General features: G+C 40.3%; 1 protein-coding gene across 2 annotated transcripts in view; it reads left to right on the top strand.

The window, feature by feature from the left end:
• The window catches only part of JCAD (junctional cadherin 5 associated), an 85,539-nt gene that overhangs the window by 4,238 nt on the left and 60,331 nt on the right, over positions 1-20,970 (top strand). The gene's annotated exons all lie outside the window — the stretch shown is intronic.

The following is a 20,970-nucleotide window of genomic DNA, read 5'->3' on the forward strand; positions in this document are numbered from 1 at the left end:
AGAGGTCAAGAAGAAGAGAAAGTTAATCACCATAGTAAATAGTAAACAATAAACACGAGTGCCAAACAGTCTAGGATTAGACCCAGGACCCTAACAACACCAAAACAAAACAAGGAAACATGGCAACCCTTCAAAAAGGAAAGCAGGAAAAAAATAAAGACAAAGATAAAGATAAAGAACAAGATAAAGAACTAGAGAAAAAAATTCAACTCAGTGCAAGGAAGGCATCTTTACCCGAAGAACCTACAATCAAAGACCTCATGAGAGAAATACTGAAAATACAGACAGAAATAAAAACGATACAGAACAACCAAAATAACCAAGACGCACAAGGAAAAGCAATACAAAATGAAATGGAAGTAATAAAGAAAGATATGAAAAACATGAAAGAAGAATTACAATCAGTATTCAAAGAAGAAATGAATTCAGTTAAAAGTGAAGTTGAGAAGCTGAAACAAGAAAATACAGAATTAACCAAGGAGAACACCACAATTAAAAATCATCAAGAGGTTATGAAGAAAAAAATAAAGAATCTAGAAGAGACTGTAGATCAAGTCAAAACTCAACAGGAAGCGTCCGAGACCAGAGAAAAAGAATTCCAACTAAGGTTCAGAAATGTAAAAGAAGAAGAGGAAGAAAATATAAGAGAGGTAATAGTAGACATGATAGCACAGCTAACGAACAGAAGCAAAATTGAAACCAACCCCGAGATAGACAGGGTTTTCAGAATACAGACTACGCATTCGAGAAAATTTAAAACACCCAAGGACGTAATAGTCCAACTGGCAAGGAAAAGCACTCGAGATGACATACTAAAAGAACACTCCAAGTCTCCCATTCAGCACAAAGGCAATAAAGTCGCAATTATGAAAGAAATTCCATCATCAGTACTACAAAAAAGACGCAAATATTATTTTCTAACCGACGAGTTAAAAAAGAGAAATGTTAGGTTCAAGTGGGAGAAGAGTGAAGGATTGATGGTGACCTGGAACGAAAATAAGCACTGGATAACATCTGAAGCCAAAGCTAGAAGCTTCTGGGACAAGTACCTGAGCAAGAAAAGGGAAGGGGGACATGACTGGAGAGAAGAAGAAGACAGGGGAAGATTTCCTCTCTACAATAGAGAAAGGGAAGACAACATAGTAAAGAAACTAGCCCTCTCCGACGAAGATGAAGGTGAAAGAGGAAGAAAGAGAGCGAGGGAAATATCCCCGAAAGACTACACTGTCCAAGAGGGGAAGGCGAAAACAGGTCAGGACTTCCCAGGAGAAAAACTTAGCAATAATGGCAGGGAAAATTAGATTATACACAAACAATGTAAACGGGCTGAACAGCCCGTGCAAAAGAAAGAAAATATGGCACCACTTAAAGAAATGTAAATATGATTTAATTTTATTACAGGAAACTCACATTTCCAATAAACATATAGCATACTTAGAACAAAAAACGTTGGGAAAATGTTATTACGCGTCGTGTTCTGAAAAGAAAAGAGGTCTTGTAACATATGTAAATGAAAATATCACTTCGAAATTAGTATTTAAAGATAATGAGGGTAGAATGTTAGGGGTATCAATAAGGGTGGAGGAAAAAAACATCTTGATTTGCAACATATACGCACCCAACAACACCAAAGGAAAATTCATCAAAAAACTGAGGAAAAATATAGCAGATACAGAATATGATGATCTGTTACTCATAGGTGACTTTAATGGGGTCATAGATATAAATAAGGACAGATCAGCGCATTTACAAAAAACAAAACAGAACAAATCAGGGGTACTCCCTAAATTATTCATGGACCTGAAAGAAGAATTAGGATTAACAGACCTATGGAGACACCATCATGAAAAAGAAACCGATTTCACCTATTTCTCCAACAGACATCACACATGGTCGCGCATCGACATGGCTTGGGTGACCAACACAATTATACCGAGAATAACGAAGAGCAAGATACTCCCCATGCTAAACTCAGATCATGCACCCTTAGAAATATCAATACAAGATCAACCAGAAAGAGGAAGATTCTTCAAGTGGCGCCTAAATGACAACCTAATTACAGCTCAAGAAGAGATAGAAAAGAACAAAGAAATACTGAAGGAATACTTCAACTTAAACACAGAAAAAGACACCTCAATACAAATCATATGGGATGCACACAAAGCTTTCATAAGAGGCCATCTAATAGAACAGGCAGCGAGGAAAAAGAAACGAAAAATCGAAGACTTCAAAAAGCTAGAGAGAGAAATTACAAAAGTGGAGAAGCAGTTAAAGGAAAACCCGAAAGACAAGAAAGCTCATCAACATCTAGAACTACTAAAGAAAAACATGAACACATTACAATTAGAAGAGATGGAAAAGAAACTGAAATACGCCAAACAGTACCACTTCGAAAACGCAAACAAAATAGGGAAAGCCCTAGCAAAAAAGATCGCAGTCAAAAAACAGAACAGGCAAATAACAAAAATAGTTGACAGAGGGAAGTGCCTTTACAAAACAAAAGAAATCATAGACCAATTTACAGTCTTCTACAAAAAACTCTACGAAGATGAAAAAATTCCAAGAGAAAAAATAATGCATTATTTGGGAAAACAAAACGTAGAAAGACTGACAGATGACCAGAGAGAGAATTTAAACAAACCAATTTCTAAAGAAGAAATCCACAAGACCATCCAAAATCTCCCGGCAAACAAAGCTCCAGGCCCTGATGGCCTCACAGCAAGATATTATAAGACCTTTCAAGATATATTAACACCACAACTCCTCAAAGTTATGAACAGGGCCATGGAGGAAGGAGCACTTCCGGATACCTGGAAACATGCAACAATTTCATTAATACACAAGAATAACACAGACAGCACGTCGGTTAAAAACTATCGCCCCATTTCCTTACTCCAAACGGACTACAAGATATTTACAGCAATACTTGCTTCAAGATTAACGGAACTAGCAACATCAAGAATCGAAGAAGACCAGGTGGGATTCCTTCCAGGACGACAGCTAAGCGACAACATCAGAACTGTGATTAACGTGATTGACTATTATGAGAAGAACAACCAGAAAAAAGCAGCCTTGATGTTTTTGGACGCTGAAAAGGCGTTCGACAACGTCAACTGGAATTTCATCACAGATCTACTAAGAGAAATGGATATAGGACATCAATATCTAACTGCAATCAGAGCCATTTATACCCACCAACAAGCCACAATAACAATAAACGGTCAACAATCTGAATACATAACAATACAGAAAGGGACCAGACAGGGGTGTCCCCTATCACCAGTACTCTTCATCCTAACATTAGAAGTTCTCCTCAAGAGCATATCCAGAAACACAGAATTAAAAGGACTCAAGATCAAGAAATACTCATTTAAAACCAGAGCCTTCGCGGATGACGTGGTCTGTTTTATAGAAGATCCGCTAGAGAACATAAATAAGTGGCTAACGGAAATAGGCGAATTTGGAGAAGTCTCGGGTTTCAAAATCAATAAAGACAAGACACAAATAATTGCTAAAAATATAAAGAATGAAGACAAACTAAAACTACAAGAAACATCAGGGATCAAAATAGCAAAAGAAGTAAAATACCTCGGGATAAATATAGCTTCAAACAATGCGCATCTGATCAAAAATAACTATGAGAAGAAGTGGATAACAATGAAGAAGAAAATGACCTCATGGGACTCCCTAAACCTGTCCCTGTTAGGCAGGATCGCCTCGGTTAAAATGAATATTCTTCCAGACGCGCTATTTTTATTCCAGACACTACCCGTTCTAAGATCTAAAACTCTAATTAACAAGTGGCAAAAAGAGATTTCTAAGTTTGTTTGGAAAGGCAAAAAGCAGAGAATCAGTCATAAAAATCTAACAGACGACAGGAGAAGAGGGGGTCTAGCTCTCCCGGACTTACAACTCTATTATGAGGCAGCAACCCTAAGGTGGACAAAAGACTGGATGACGTTGACTAAAAGAAAAATACTGACTCTGGAGGGCTTTGACCTTTCACAGGGATGGCACGGATACCTGTGGAGGGGAAAGGCTGAGAAGGAAAGAAAGTTTAGAAATCATCCAACCAGAGCCTCCCTCCTGCAGGTTTGGATCAGATATAAAGATAGATTCTACAACAAGACCCCCCTCTGGTTCGCACCCAATGAAGCACTCCACTTAAGAGAATTACCAAGAGAGTATTGGTTAACATACGCTCAACTACTAAAGACAAACCCGCAAGAGATCAAATTGAAAACCCAGGAAGAACTGAAACAAATAGACCAAACCATCTCATGGTTTCAGTATCAGCAAATATTAGAAAACTTTAGGATAGACTCGAAAAGAGGATTCCAAACCAAAGAGACATTCTGGGACAAGATAATGAAATCGGAAAAGAAACTAATTAAAAAAATATACCAACAATTGCTAATGTGGGCTACCGAAACAGAGCAAGTAAAAGGGGTCATGATACAATGGTCAAAAGATGTAGGAAGATCAATTCATATGTCAGAATGGGAGGATGTTTGGCTTAAAAAAATAAAGTATACTTATGCAGTAGAAATGAGAGAGAACTGGTACAAATCCTTTTACAGGTGGTATCTTACGCCCGACAAAATAGCCAAATTCAGTAGAGGTAGAATTAGAAATACATGCTGGCGATGCGAGAAACAAAAAGGTAACTATATCCACATGTGGTGGAAATGTAAAAAGATCAAGCCCTTCTGGCGAGAAGTTAAAAAAATAATGGAAGCAATTCTAAAAGAAAAGATAGAACTAAAGCCGGAGGTAATGTTGCTGGGAATCACTGACTCCATTAAAGATAGAAACTCAGAAAAACTTTTATTTTACTTCACCACCGCCGCACGAACAGTGGCAGCCAGAATATGGAGATCTAAGGAAACACCAACAGTGGAGCAATGGTTACTGAAAATGTGGGATATTATGAACATGGACATCTTAACCCAAAAAATGTCACAGTGTATAACCAAACCTCCGAAGACCAACTGGGAGAGTTTTATAGAATACGTAAAAGGGCAATATGAGGAAATATATATCAGTTCTCTACATTAAAGAAGCTCGAAGGTACTATAGTGTGAAGCTGGCGAGGGTGTGATTACCAATTTAAACAAGGGAAAAGAAGAAGGGATACCAGTATAGTATAATCCCCGGAGCCTGACCAATAAAACCTGGAAGCCTTTTTTTTTTAAACTCACTGGGGGGAATATATGTTGGTAATGGTAAATGTTGTGGTGGTTAAATGTTCTAATGTTCGTCTGTTTATTCGTATATCTGTTTGTATTGTATATTTGTCTGTATTGTCTTTCGTTCAAATTCACCTTCCTAAGAGTAAAAAAACGCAAATAAACACATATTAAAAAAAAAAAAAAAAAGAATCTGAAATAATTTCCTCTTAAACTTGTTTTATCCCTGAAATTGACAGTTCCCTTCCTATGCATCACATCAAGATTAATTCACATGTGTGAATTAAAAAAAATCACTGGACTAACTCAGTGGCTACTAAATTCAGCTAACATGGTCTAGGTTAAAGTCACCATACATGATAATCTGGGATCAGATATTTACTGAGTTCAGTCAGCAGTGATGTGTGTGGCTGCTTTGTTGGCTCACTGCTGCTTTCTCTTCAAATTTCATCATAATTTGATGGTAATTGAAAGCCTATGAAGAAAAATGGCAGCAAGGAAAAGAAAGAAGTATCACTCAGGGCCCTTACACACAGATCTATATCCCAGAATATCAAGGCAGAAAATCCCATATTATCTGAGTGTGGACTCAGATAACCCAGTTCAAAGCAGATACTGTGAGATTTTCTGTCTTGATATTCTGGGATATAGGGCTGTGTGGAAGGGCCCTCAGAAGAGATTCTGAGGGCCTTTCCACACTGCCATATAACCCTGAATATCAAAGCAGAAAATCCCACAATATCTGCTTTGAACTGTGTTATCTGAGTTCAAAGCAGATAATGTGGGATTTTATTCCGCTGTGTGGAAGGGGCCTGAGAATGGCAGATCAGGGGTTTCAGGAAGAAGAAAAGAACATCTTGTTCCAGTCTATATCTGTATTTCTTGCTTTTTTATTGGCACCTCTTAAGGACTCCTATGTATTTATTTGCATTTATGTGCTGCCTTCCCTTCAATGTCAATGAGGTCCTCATTCACTTTGCTTCTATCTTCAATGCTATAAGTCAAGTTGAGCACAGGTAACTGGCGCAAGGTCACCCAGAGTTTCATATCTCGGACACCTGAGCTTGGATCTCCCAAGTCCCAGTCTAGGACTCTATTACTCCACATTTCTTGCCTCCAAATCTTGTGTTTTGATTCATGACGCCACTCCTTATATGGGAGTAGCAAATCCGCATAGAGGATGATAGACAATTGATATCTCCCAAGTTAAGGCCCATCTAGACTGAAACAAAAAGTCTCTTTTGAATTTTTGAAAAAAAATCTACATGATTTTTCTGTATTTTGAAATATTTCCAGCATTTGCATTTTTTAAAATTTCTGCTCACCAGGTCAATTTAAATTAACGTAATCTTTCCCAAATAAAATATACCTATCTATGGCTGGCTGGCTGTGTGATCCCAAAGTTAGCTAAGATGGTAGATGCCAAGAAGCACAGTAACTGTTTGCAGGAGAGCAGATTCAGCAGCGATCCAGCCAGGAAAACTGGAATGCTAGCAATGAAAGAATCTCAAAGCTAAACTGGTGTAATATTACCAAAGCACATTAACACTTTGACTACAACTTCTGAATAACAATAAAAAAGGGCTTAGTGAAAATTGGTAAAAATCAGTTTCTGAAATGTTGCTTGAGTCTAGACATGAGGTGCAATCTGTGGAAAGGGAAGAAGGAAGGACATAAGGCAGGGGAATGAGGGACACCCAGATATATGTAGATGTATATAGATAAAATCAAAACAAAACAAAATGATTGGGACTTTTCTCTTTCTAGATAAGTCCTTTGTGGAGTTTAATGAGCTATTTAGGATCTAAACAATTGGTCCAAGTTGCTAGATCTCTTTTGGAAAAGAGAGGTTTATACCTTGGTACCTTTAAAGTTTGAACTAAAACTAAAGAGTGGATTAATTGCCCGGCATATATGGAAGCCAACAATAACCACTGGCGATAGGATAACTAAGTAGTCTCCCATCTCTGAAGTCTCCCTCTGTGGACACTAATGCAACAGAGTCCCTTTCACACAGCTGAATAAATTCCCACATTATTCGATTTGAACTGGAATATATGGCAGTGTGGACTCAGATAATCCAGTTCAAAGCAGATATTGTGGGGTTTTCTGCCTTGATATTCTGGGTTATATGGCTGTGTGGAAGGGCCCAGAGTGACATGATTACACACTGGGATGTATCATCACATTGTCTTATTTTGAGTCCCATATTGGGGTGAAACAGGATAGAAATTAATCAATATAATAATTAGAGCATTCCCATTTTAATTAAAGGGGTTGATGCTACTCATGATTAACTTTACTCCCACTGATTCCACTTGATTTTATTCTCAAGCCTGAATCCAGCCTGTAAACAGAAAGAGCTAGGGCAGTGGTTCTCAACCCGTGGGTCCCCAGGTGTTTTGGCCTACAACTCCCAGAAATCCCACCCAGTTTACCAGCTGTGAGGATTTCTGGGCGTTGAAGGCCAAAACATCTGGGGACCCACAGGTTGAGAACCACTGAGCTAGGGCATTAAAAAAAAACATCAGCTGTCTGCAGATGGCTCCAAGTTGGTGTACAACACATCAGAATAATATAATATCATCCTATTCCATTATGCTTTCATAAAAGCATAAGAAAACCAAGCAAGAGGATTAATCTTTAATCTACTAAAAGACATGTTAGCTTCCATCACCACACCACACACATTTGTTAGTGTGGGGAGGTCTCAAACTTGGCACAAAGCTGTTTGTCAGTGGCCACAATTAATCGTCACTGCCCATATTGTCTGTGTCTTACTTTCCTCTGATATGTTTACAACCCAGCCACCCCACTCTGTGTATATATTCTCATATACACAACTATAATTTAGGAAAAATGTTATGCATCTGATGAAGCATCTGCAGCCCACAAAATCTTGTGTCACAATGCATTTGCTAGCTTCAAGCTGCTTTTATTCTTATTTTCACTAATTTCCTGAGACTCCTGGAGTGCATCTACACTGTAGAATGAATGTAGGTTTATGCCACTTTACCTACTGGAAATTCCACAACCTATTGAAAATAAGTACACCATAACCTTATTGAAAAGATAAAAATGAAGTCACATCCCTTTGGCAAATGTGAATCTCCATGAACATGTGAACACCTCCTTTTGAAAACACTAGTAAAAAAAAGTATGATCTTGTTAGAAGTCAACCTTTTGAACAAGTGATATTCATAAGCATTCATGTAATGACACACAGGTAACTCAGCTGTTAAACTGAAGAAAAAGACATGCCATTACAAAAATATACTGATTAGCAGAAGATGGTTGTTTAATTGAAGTTGCAGTTTCCAGTTGCCCAAAAGATATACACTCTCTTGAAATCTCTTACTTATTCAAGCGACAAAAACAAACAAGTCTTCTTTAAAAATAACATCTCAGGTTTACTAACAAACTTCTTGTATATATTCAGCATAACTAGTCCATAGTCCAATGTCTTTAAGTATATAGCCGTACTCACTGAAGTCCATAAGTCATACTTTATCTATCAAAGTTGGAACAGCAACATGCATCCACCTCCACGGAGGTCTAAAAACATACACATCCACCTCCAATGAAGCAGTAAGCAGACACAGAATACAAAATTGAGTCCTGAGTCTGCACATGCTCAGTACAATCATGTCTATAACTCCTCCCACACCAAAGAGGTATAGTCAAACTGGCAAATCAACATACACATAGAATACAGGTTATATATACATTAACAAATAAACAGTGAAAGGTTTGGGAGGTTATTATTTCCAACATTAACCGCCATGGCTCATTGCTATGGAATCATGGGAATTGGTGAGGCACCAGCACTTTTTGGCAGAGAAGGCTAAATACCTTCCAAAACTACAGATCCCAGGACTCTGTAGCATTGAGTCATGGCAGTTAAAATGGGGATCAAGCCGTATTCATTTCATAGTGTAGCTGCACCCATAGTTAAGAAAAATGCAAAAAGTTTTGACATCAGAACTGAGCAACAGTTATCGTGAAGCCAACAGATTGGCAGATCTAAACATATCCTTAATACTAGGAATAATTATTCTTCATGTTACAAGAAATACTACTTTAGCATTTCCCATTTTTGTGGCCAGTAAATCAAGATACTCTGAATGCAGATGGCCACTTTGAGTTCATATCCTATATATGGTCAGGGCTGCAGGAAAGACGCAGCCTGAAGCCAGTGTGTTCAGAACAAAGAAATGTGGTTACGTTTCAGCAGAGAAAGTCCAGCTGATGTCATTTCAGCTCCACATAATGGTGCCAAGAATTTTCTAGCTTCCATATCAAGAGTTAATTTGAAATTCGCACACATACTCACGCATACTCAGAGTCTGCTCATGTGGAAAAATGAACTTTTGTGGAAAATATTTATGGGGAACTGCCAGAGAAGTATGTTATCCTTTTTAAACAGGATTTGGATTACATATGTAGGAAAAACAAGAGTCTTGTGTGACTTTGCTTTCTAATTTATTTACAAAACCATTTTTGAAGTATCCTTGTAATCTTCATTAGCATCTTTAGGGAAATGGTACTTTTGAGTTATGTTTTATGTGTTCATTTTCTTAGAACTGTGGAGCAATTCTTTATAACTGAGAACTTCCTTAGAAAATAGACACTCTTGGGTTTGGGCCAAAGAATAAGAGCCTTTGGAGGAGAATCCATGTGCGTGGCTTTGACTCATTGTGTTACTGAAAGATGTCAAAGGAAAGTGGTGCTCCACCATCTCACAGTAAAAACTAGCGGTCTGTGCAGCTCATAATAGTCACTCTCATCAAGGAAAATGCAGATTTCCTACCACCTTTCAAAATACATCGTATTTGTTATGTATAGATCTAACTCAGGTATGGGCAAGCTCAGGGGCCGATTGTGGCCCTTTGGGCGCTTTTCCTCAGGCCCTCCTCTCTCACACCATCCTATCCTCCCTTCCTTATCTCTTTCCTTCCTCCTTCCATCCTTCTCTTCCTTCCTTCCCTTCCTCTTTCCCTTTCCTTCCCTGACATCCTACCCTCTTTCCTCCCTCCTTCTCTCTCCTCCCTTCCTTCTGTCTTTCCTTCCTCCATTCCCTCCCTCTTTCTCTCTCCCATCACTCCCTTCCACCCTTCCTTCCACCCTTCTCTTTCTTCCTTCTCTTTTTCCTTCCTCCTTTCCTCCTGGGGAATGTTTAACTGAGAGAAGAGAAGGTAGAGAGGGAACATGAGAACCATGTTTCAAGTTTTGAAAGGGTGTCCCATTGAGGAGGAGGGGAAAAACTGATTTTTCTGCTGCTCTAGAGACCAGGGCACAAGGGAGCAAGGGGTTCAAATAGCAGGGAAAGAGATTTGACTGAAAAGATTTGGAAGAACTTCCTGGAGAGTGGCATAGGCTGTTTCGGAGTGTGGTGTAGTCTCCTTCTACGGAGGCTTTTCTGCAGAGGCTGTCTATTGGGAGTGCTTTGATTGTGCTTTCCTGCGTGGCAGCAGGTTGGACTGGATGGTCTTTGGAGGTCTCTTCCAACTCTAGTATTCTACAGTTTTGTTTTATTTTATTTGTATCAGGAGTGACTTGAGAAACTGCAAGTCACTTCTGGTGTGAGAGGATTGGCCATCTGCAAGGACATTGCCCAGGGTTTTATATCAGGCGTAGGCAATATGGGGTCTAATGGATACACTTTTTCTTTCCCGTCCACCATCTCATCCTGGCCAAAGCTAACTCTTTTTGGGATCTAAACATTTGCTGTCTTTCCTTCACTTTCCGCCTCCGAAAGAGAAGAGGAAGGGAGGAAAGGCCAGTGAGGAGACTTGGGGAGAACCCCCTCCCTTCCTCCCAGCCCACGCACCCAGCTCCGGCCTGCTGTACAGCCCCCAAGTTAGAAAGTCTGCCCATGCCTGGTTTAACTGGTCTCCCCAAAGCACTTCACAAAATATGTTCAATAAAACCACAAGGAACATGCTTCCAACCTTCTAATGAGCAGTGACATATCTTATTTCATTTCTTGACTGTGATTCTATATTATCCAGTCACTAAACTTTTGAGATATGATATAATCAAGGATTTAATCACTTTTATATTGATGTCATATTGATGATACTTTCTATATAAAACATATCAGTGGGTGGGGATGAGATTTAAAAATATAGCATTGAGGAAACCAGCATATCAATCAAAAATAGTTTGGAATAGAAAACCTGTTTTCTATTTCAAACTATCTTTGTTTTATTAGTACCATATATATTTCTCTGAGGAGGGAATTCTAAAGGTATGGGCTCATCACTAAGTAGGCACCACCTCGGCTATTCGCTAAACATGATTTTGTTCACCAATGATGTAAAGATTCATGCAACTATAGAAAATACAGGGTATTAAATCTACATGTGTCCTTGCTTTCATTTTATAATTCATTCAGATCTATAGCCACTGAGTTTTGCATTTCTCTTCTGGAGATTCAAGAAGTACACTGGAACTTTTTTTTTTTTTTGGTCATGTCAAGAGCGACTTGAGAAGCTGCAAGTCACTTCTGGTGTGAGAGAATTGGCCGTCTGCAAGGACGTTGCCCAGGGGATGCCTGGATGGTTTTTGATGTTTTATCATCCTTGTGGGAAGCTTCTCTCATGTCCCCGCATGAGGAGCTGGAGCTGACAGAGGGAGCTCATCCACTCTCTCCCCAGATTTGAACCTGTGACCTATCGGTCTTCAGTCCTGACGGTACAGGGGTTTAACCCCCTGCACCACTGGGGACTCCAGACTGGAACTCATTTTGTGTGAACCTAAGCAGGGATAATATATCCATTTATGGGAAGGTGCCAAGCGTCTCTTATGTGTAGGTGGAAACTCTGCTTGGGTTTCAATCTTTATTTCATTCACACTGATTGAGATCTGAATTTTTATTTCCACTCTTTTTCTCTCCCTCCCTTATACCTTAGTTTCTCAGTTTTTTTTTAAAATTAATTTCCCACAGTAGGTTTTTTCTGTGGAGAAAAGAGTCACACTGAAATTGGCAGTGAGATCCAAGCCAACTGGAATCAGGGGGGATACCCATCAAATTAAGTCTAAATACTTTGACAATTAGGGAATCACGGGTTGGGCATTTAGACACATTTTTCTACCATTTAATTTCTGATGTGGAAAGGATTCTTCATCCAAATTGACTATGCAGGCACATTATCCTCATAGGGATGCTTGTAGCCACTGCCTAGTCATCCCGCATGTTCAACCAAGCATCCTGTGATTATGTCAGTGTTGATTATTCGAGCTTTTTGTCTCTCCACTTGCAGCATCTACTGGAAGATCTGTGAGTCCAGAAAAATCTTGCCATACAAAGACGGGTAAAGTGCTTCAGGCTTGTTACAGTTGTGACCATGTGCAAAATGTGTGGACATGTGCAAAAAAAGGCAATGTGTGGACCATGTGTGGACATGTGCAAAAAAAGGCAATGAAAGGAACTACTTGAAAATATACTCAGTGTTCCTTTAAAGCTATATTTACTTTTAAGCACCCAAGGACTCAACTCACACCTGGAACTAGTTCTTAGTTCCTTCTGCACCAGGCCGGCAAAAAGCAACTGCATGTAGGTAGAGCTGAAACATGAACATAATAGTCCAGAAGTCTCCAAGTAATCATGTGGTGCCACAAAGCAAATCTTAACTACTAAAAAACTCAGGATCATGGCTTAGTAGATTTTGCTGGTTGGTTGATGTTTATTCATTCAGTTGTTTCCGACTCTTTGTGACCTCATGGACCAACCCATGCCAGAGCTCCCTGTCAGCCATGGCCACCCCCAGCTCCTTCAAGGTCAAGCCAGTCACTTCAAGGATACCATCTGTCCATCTTGTCCTCGATCAGCCCTCTTCCTTTTTCCTCCCATTTGCCCCAGCATCATTATCTTCTCCAAGCTTTCCTGTCTTCGCATTATGTGGCTAAAGTACTTCATCTTTGCCTATAATATCCTTCCTTCAGTGAGCAGTCGGGCATTATTTCCTGGAGTATGGACTGGTTTGATCTTCTTGCGGTCCAAGTCACCCTTTGAATTTTCCTCCAACACCTCATGTTGGAGTCAAGTGAAAATTCAGTACCTCAAATCTCGAATAAAACAAACGGTAGCTTATCATGCAGCTAAAGATAAAGGTTTTCCCCTGACATTAAATCCAGTCATGTCTGACTCTGGGCTGTTGGTATTCATCTCCATTTCTAAGCCAAAGAGCTGGTGTTGTCCATAGACACCTCCAAGGTCATGTGGCCGGCATAACTGCATGGAGTGCCGTTACCTTCCCACCAAAGCAGTACCTATTGATCTACTCACATTTGCATGTTTTCAAAGTGCTAGGTTGGCAGAGGCTGGGGTTCAAAGCAGCTAAGACCAAGCAAGATATACTTAGAGCAGGTGGGCAGGCACCCAGGCCAATAGCATAGATAGATTGCCTAGATTAATGTTTTATGATTTAATTGATAATTGGGTTGTTGTAGGTTTTTCTGGGCTATATGGCCATGTTCTGGAGGCAATTGCCTCCAGAACATGGCCATATAGCCCGGAAAAACCTACAACAACCCAGTGATTCCGGCCATGAAAGCCTTCGACAATAATTGATAATTGTATGTCATTATCTTTATGTTAGGTTTCTGTATGCTAGGTTTCTGTATGTGAGGCATAAATTTTGCCATAATTATGCTGGAAATCGCTTTGAGTCCCCCACTGGAGTGGGAAAAGCATTATACAGGTGAAGTAAATAAATTAATTCAAAAACTCCCAATCTGAAAGTGTGCAGGAAGCAAATAAATACCTGCTTCCTGCACACTTTTGTGCAGAGATTCGTTCGAATTTTTTCATTGTTAAGAATACATTCCCAATAAGGATATTAGATTTTTGGATATTAGATTTTTTGCTTAGATGGTATAGAATTCTGACTTCACAGTTGTATACATGGGAAAACTAGATTTTGTACCTTGTAAATCGCCTCGAGTTGTCGGAAGGCTGAGAGGGGCAGTATACAAATACAGAAAACAAACAAACAAACAAACAAACAAATAAAATAAAGCTTTGTAATTTGAGGGTCCCTTTCTCAGCATTATTGGTTCACATCTATTCAGCCACTGAAATGACTTCTGTATTTATATTTCAGTTTGAACTCTGGAATTTCTCTTCATTGGTCTGTTTTCTTTCCCAATGGAGCCATCAGCAGGACTTTCAAAGTGACACAATGCTCTCAAAGTGTTCTTATCTATGTGTCCAGAAACTATTATCTGCAACCATGACTGCCCTGATGCCCTGCTTCAGTTTATCAACTCGGGGTTTAAATAATCTGGGGTCAGATGACCTTTCTTGAAACCAAATGGCCCCAATCAGTTTTCCAACACCAAATTAAAAAAGCAGTACTAGTTTTGGCCATCTCAGAGTGGCTGGAGAGGACTGGATGGCAAAGAAGAGATTTAACATTGAAGGATTAAAGGACCCAAGTACATTGCAATATACATAGTTCAGTACTTAAATATACTCAGATTTAGCTACTGTCATATGTGTCGTTTCCTCTCCAAAGTCCAGCTAAACTTATCATCCAATTATTCCAATTAATGTAAAGTTTATAAGCTAAACAATTCTCACATACAACCACAAATCCTTCCCACTGCAACCCGCTTGTGCTTGGATGTTAAATGTTTATTGCTTTTGTGTAGTTTTAGTGGGTTTCTGTGCTTCTATAATTTCAGCTATAGTGACGTCCAAAATGTCACAGATGAAAACTTTTCTTTTTACTTAGGTGATCCCTCACTTTCCGAGGATGATTGTCTTCCAATATTCTTGTGGGTACGTATGTGGCTGTGGAGCCCTATTCTTGCTCTGCATCTTCTTCCGCAGTGAGGGCATTGGTTTCCAGGTGGAAGGCGGTCTCGGCCGGGGTTGGCTTGACGCGCCTTCCTCTTGGCACATTTCTCTTTTTCGCCCTCCACTCGTGCCTCCTCAAATTCTGCAGCACTGCTGGTCACAGCTGACCTCCAGTTGGAGCGGTCAAGGGCCAGGGCTTCCCAGTTCTCAGTGTCTATGCCAGAGTTTTTAAGGTTGGCTTTGAGCCCATCTTTAAATCTCTTTTCCTGTCCTCCAACATTCCACTTTCCGTTCTTGAGTTGCTTCGGGAGACAGTGGAAGCGCGCCAAGATGAAAACTGGGGCATGTGTGGCCAAGCATCATTAGAGTGCGGTGAAATGGCAAAGGTTGGGAGCATACAAGCTGGGAAAGATCTCGGCAGCTTGCTTTTTGCCAGTCTGCAGGGAAGGACAAGATCCCAACTGGTCCTACCTTCTCCCCATGTTCACTTAATTGAGTGCAAACTTCTTTGACACTTGGTTTGCAGTAACTGAAGTAAGCCAAGGACAAAGGGGAAAAGTAGGAGCAGGAGAAATAAACTAGGACATTTCAAAAGTATTTGAAAAGTGGGATGACAGAGGATTAATAATGACGAATAGCATCATAAAGACCCAATTTAATAGGGGTCTGAATTAAAATAACATCTCATAATGATCCAGGGCATTTCCTCAATCTGAAAATCTTCCTTTTGGCTGCAGAGAATGACTCGCTTACCTTTCTTTAAAAATGGGATAGTAGGAGTGGAGAGAAATTACACTAATAAACATAATTAGTCAGAATTACAGTTCAGAGAGATAAAACAAAGTCTGATCAGTGGAGCTGCTTGACTGTTGGCTTAGCCTTGAACAGCAGGACAGTAATACTCTTGCTTGTTTGGTATCACCTGTTCATGGAGGGAGAAGTCAGAGGTCACAGTGAGCCAAGAAGTCCAGCTGGGAACTCCATTAGCCCTCTTCCTTGACACGACTGCACCCTTTATAGAAGGGCTGCTTGCAAAGGAGAAGAGTTCCAGCACTGATCTGCTCCATAGCACATTTTTATCCAGTCTGGCTTTCTGTGTTATTCCCTTTACAATCATTGATACCTTCTATGACTATTTTGTTTCTTTTGCCCCTCAAGGTTCACTTCCCGTGGGAAGAAGGGAATCACATTACAGCAAGAAAAGCTAAAGTAAACTTTTCAGAGTCTTTCCAACTGTAGTTTTCAGACTGAGTTGCATGGGGGATAAAATTAAGTGGAAAACCATCACGACTCTTGATGTTTACATTTTGGTTCATTTCTTAGATGCATTTTAGTTTTATATGCACATGCACTATAGATTCAAAGCTGTTTAGAAGAAAGAGGAAAAATACTTTAAAAAGCAATAAATACTTTAAAATATAACATGAAAACATTTGTTAAAACATGTTGCTAATAATAATAATTAGCAGCCTTAATAGGATTAATTTCCCACCCGCTAGTAAAGAAGAGTTTAGTTGTGTCAAAAATTTCGCCATTTGCTGGTTCAGTGGCTCTCAACCTGTGGGTCCCCAGGTGTTTTGGCCTACAACTCCCAGAAATCCCAGCCAGTTTACCAGCTGTTAAAATTTCTGGGAGTTGAAAGCCAAAACATCTGGGGACCCACAGGTTGAGAGCCACTGTGCTGGTTGTAGCCATGGAGAAATGTTGACTAGGTAGGATTTTTTGGGGTCTGTGAATCTAATGATGCAAGTGCCAAAAAAGAGAAGGCCCTAATAAACTAATAAAACTTTGTATTGTCGAAGGCTTTCATGGCCGGAATCACTCAGTTCTTGTGGGTTTTTTCGGGCTATATGGCCATGTTCTAGAGGCATTTCTCCTGACGTTTCGCCTGCATCTATGGCAAGCTTCCTCAGAGGGTGAGGTCCCCTTTTTTCCCCAGCTCCAGCAGACCTCACCCTCTGAGGAAGCTTGCCATAGATGCAGGCGAAACGTCAGGAGAAATGCCTCTAGAACATGGCCATATAGCCCGAAAAAACCCACAAGAACTGAGTAATAAAACTTTATTTTTATCCCACCCTATCTCCCTGAGAGGACTCAATCTTATTTCTTGTAAGTCTCCAGGAATCTTATTCCTGCTACAATTTAATAAATCAATAGAAAATAAGAAGTGGGACACAATATTAGTGATACTTTCTCATATGAAATATATGGCTTATTTTAGTTCACTTCAGTTAAGGATAGGATTCTACCCCCTTTGTCCTAAACCCTAGAAAAGGGTTTTGATTTGCAGGTTGAGCATTCCTTATCATAGCCATAGCAGAGCACCTGATGAACCAACCTGGACATAGCATATTATTTGAGAACACAGAAATGCTGGATCACTCTAACTACTACCATGTCAGGCTACACAGAAAAGCCATTGCAATCCACAGCATGTGGACAATTTCAACAGAAAGGAAGAAACCATGAAAATGAACACAATCTGGCTACCAGTATTTAAAAAAAACCTCTAAAATTTTAACAGTAAATAAAGAACACTCAAACACAGGGGAACTCCAGACAAGAAACAATCAGGACCAGCTAATCACTTCCCAACAAAGGATTCCCTCAGGCTACACCTAAAAACTGTCAGGCCATCAAATGCTAATCAAGGTGGCCAGTTGAAATGTTCACACCAAGCTTCAACAGACAAGAGATCTTTCTCCCACCCTGGACTTTCCAACAGACCTCATAACCTCTAAGGATGCCTGCCACAGATGCAGGTGGAACATCAGGAGAGAATGCTTCTAGAACATGGCCAGATTGCCCAAAAAACCTACAACAACCCAGTGATTTCGGCCATGAAAGCCTTTAACAATTCCTTGTCATGACTCCCAAAATCCAAAATGCTCCAAATTCTGAAAACCCAGGTGGGTGGCTAAGAGAGTGACATCTTTGCTTTCTGGTAATTTAGTGTACACAAACTTTGTCCCAGGCACAAAATCATTTTAAAATGTTGTATAAAACGACATTCAGATAAGTGTGTAGCAAGGATATGAAACATAGTGTATTTAACTCCAGACTAACTAGCCATGTGATTAAATTAAATTATTGCAAAGTGCTATCTTATAATATATACCCTTGTAAAGATTGCTCTGCCCAGAGCTTCATGACAAAGATTTACACAGCTTCAGTGACTGTTCCATGCCAGATGTGTATTATCTCATCATATACATATGTTGTGGGGGAAGAGTGCTTGGACATGCATCTGTCTTCCTTGCTGAAGAGGCATGACTGGTACTACCAGTTAGTGCTGAAATAAATAATAACCTGTCCAGCCTTCTCACAATCAAGCTGTGGGAGGGATTGAGCAGAGCACATGATTCAGGTAGAAACACAGGCAGAATCCACTCATGTGGTATTTCAGTTATGCAACTAATCCCTTCACAGACGTACCAACTCTTCTGAGTCGGTTTAACCTCCTACTGATACGTGGATCATACACACAGAGTTACAAAGATGCTTAGACTGTGTAATTATATGTTTATCCTCTTTGGTTCACATCTTGCTGTCCATAGCCATTAGATTCTGGAAGCTCTTCCTATTCCATCTATATAGGGACAGTGTGGTCCTATCTTTAGGCAGAGCAGAGCAGCCTTGTGAAGCAATGGAATGAGCATCAGGGAGCTGATCAGTGTATGAGACTACTTATTTGTCAGAATGTGTAACACAACACATATTTTAATTCTTTCTTTTTATGGTTGACTGGAAATGGAGTTTTGTGGAAATCCAACTTCTACCATCCTGAGTTTCAAAGCACATGGTGGCATAGATTGGGGATGCAGGCAATTCTACAGTGAGCTGGGATAGATTAGTAGGTTCATCATACCAGATTCTTATATGGAAGTGATTTTTTTTCTTTTTTGGCCGCAGGGTGGTGACCCCACTGGACGCGGCAGTCCAGTCAGGGATGAGAGAGGCAGACTATGTTTAGGGCACCTTTTCTAGCCCCCTCCCCATGTGGGGTGAGCAGAGTGGGTCCTCAAAAGGACTGCTCAGTCGCGGTTACAACTGCCGAACTACTCAACTGCCTCGGACCTTGAGGTAGAACGACTAAGTCTGTACCCACCGCCCATGTGCCAGTCTGTGACTAGGGGCTTCCAGATTTCACAGTCCTGCCCCCGTGCCACTCGCTGATCACCATGGGACTTTTATTGGTTTGATTTTTTTATTTTCTTTGGAAGACGCTTGTGCGTTGGTTTTTTTTTAATGTGTGGAGGTCAGTGCACAACTGATCAACACACAGTCTTCACAGAGTGAGGTTCCACTGGTGATGTAGTTTAACACAATGACCGTGGCTTCTCAATCTGTTGCAGCCTTCCTCCGCTTTCACAGCCATTGTAACATGTACCATGTTATCCTCCGCCTGCTCCGCCGTTGAGGTCTTTGGGTCTTCGGACTGTGCTTGGTCTGGAACCTCCCCCGCGGCCACTCCTGGGAGTGCACGACTCCAGTTGTTGTGCCTACAGGTTCATCGGAACACACAAGCCCCCTCACCACGACAAGGTGACAGTCCATCGAGGGGGATATGGAAGTGATAACATACTTAAGGCAAATGGAAATTTACTAGCAGAGCATTTCTTTCTTTCACACCCTTTCTGCAATAGCAAACTTTTAAAGCAGTGGGCCGGTTCACTGTCCTTCAGACTGTTGGGGGGCCAGACTATATTTTGAGAAAAACATGGAAAAATTCCTATGCACACTGCAGATATATTATTTGTACTGCAAAAACCATGAAAGAGCAATACAATATTTTAAATGATGAACAATTTTAACTAACATAAACTTACCAGTAGTTCAATGGAATGGTGTGTCTGTTTTTGGCTGATAAAATTAATTCAGGTTGTTGTTGTTGTTGTTGTTGTTGTGTGACTTGAAGTTGTTTCAGACTTAGGGGCCAAGTAAATGACCTTGGAGGGCCGCATCTGGCCCACAAATCTTAGTTTGAGAAACCTTGTCCTAGAGGATGTTGTTTTCAAGTGTGCCATGAGGTCTTCTTTGTCTGTTTGCCAGATGTTGATTCACACAGCCCAACTTGGGAATGGGAAAGGGGAGAAAAGAAAAGCAATGCCGATTAACACCATGTTGCTTCTGCAACATAGGAACAGCAGAGAGAGGGCCTATCAACCTGGAAGAGAAGTGGAAAAGCAGAAATATTTGGAACTATTGACAGGTTTCTCCAGTTAGTGAAAAGGTGTGCCTCAGTAACATTTGGAATACACAGCAGCAACAGGAGAGTCACATCGTTGTGTGATAAAAATGATGACCACAGAAGGTACTATGCAACTACAGTTGTGCTGTAGCAGCCCTGTGTGATACCCCTTAGATCAGTGTTCTTCAACCTTCCTAATGCTACAACCCCTTGATAGAGTTCCTCATGTTGTGGTGACCCCCAACCTTAACATTATTTTCATTGCTACTTCATAACTGTAATTTTGCTACTGCTGTGAATCGTAATGTAAATATCTGATATGCAGTATGTATTTTCATTCACTGGACCAAATTTGGCACAAATACTCCATACGCCCAAATTTGAATACTGGTGGGGCGCAGGGAGGGGTTAACTTTGTCATTTGGGTGTTGTAGTTGCTGGGATTTGTACTTCACCGACAATCAAAGAGCATTTTGAACTCCACCAATGATTTAATTGGGCCAAACTTGGCACACAGAACTTGGGTGACCAACAGAAAACACTAGAAGGGTTTGGTGGGCATTGACGTTGAGTTTTTGGAGTTGTAGTTCACCTACATCCAGACAGCACTGTGGACTCAAACAATGATGGATCTGGATCAAACTTGGCACAAATACTCAATATGCCCAAATGTGAACACTGGTGGAGATTGGGGGAAATAGGCCTTGACATTTGGTAGTTGTAGTTGCTGGGATTTATAGCTCACCTACAATCAAAGAGCGTGCTGAACCCCACCAACAATGGAA

The sequence above is a fragment of the Anolis sagrei genome, chromosome 6 (genome assembly GCF_037176765.1).
Source record: "Anolis sagrei isolate rAnoSag1 chromosome 6, rAnoSag1.mat, whole genome shotgun sequence".
Lineage (NCBI taxonomy): Eukaryota > Metazoa > Chordata > Lepidosauria > Squamata > Dactyloidae > Anolis > Anolis sagrei.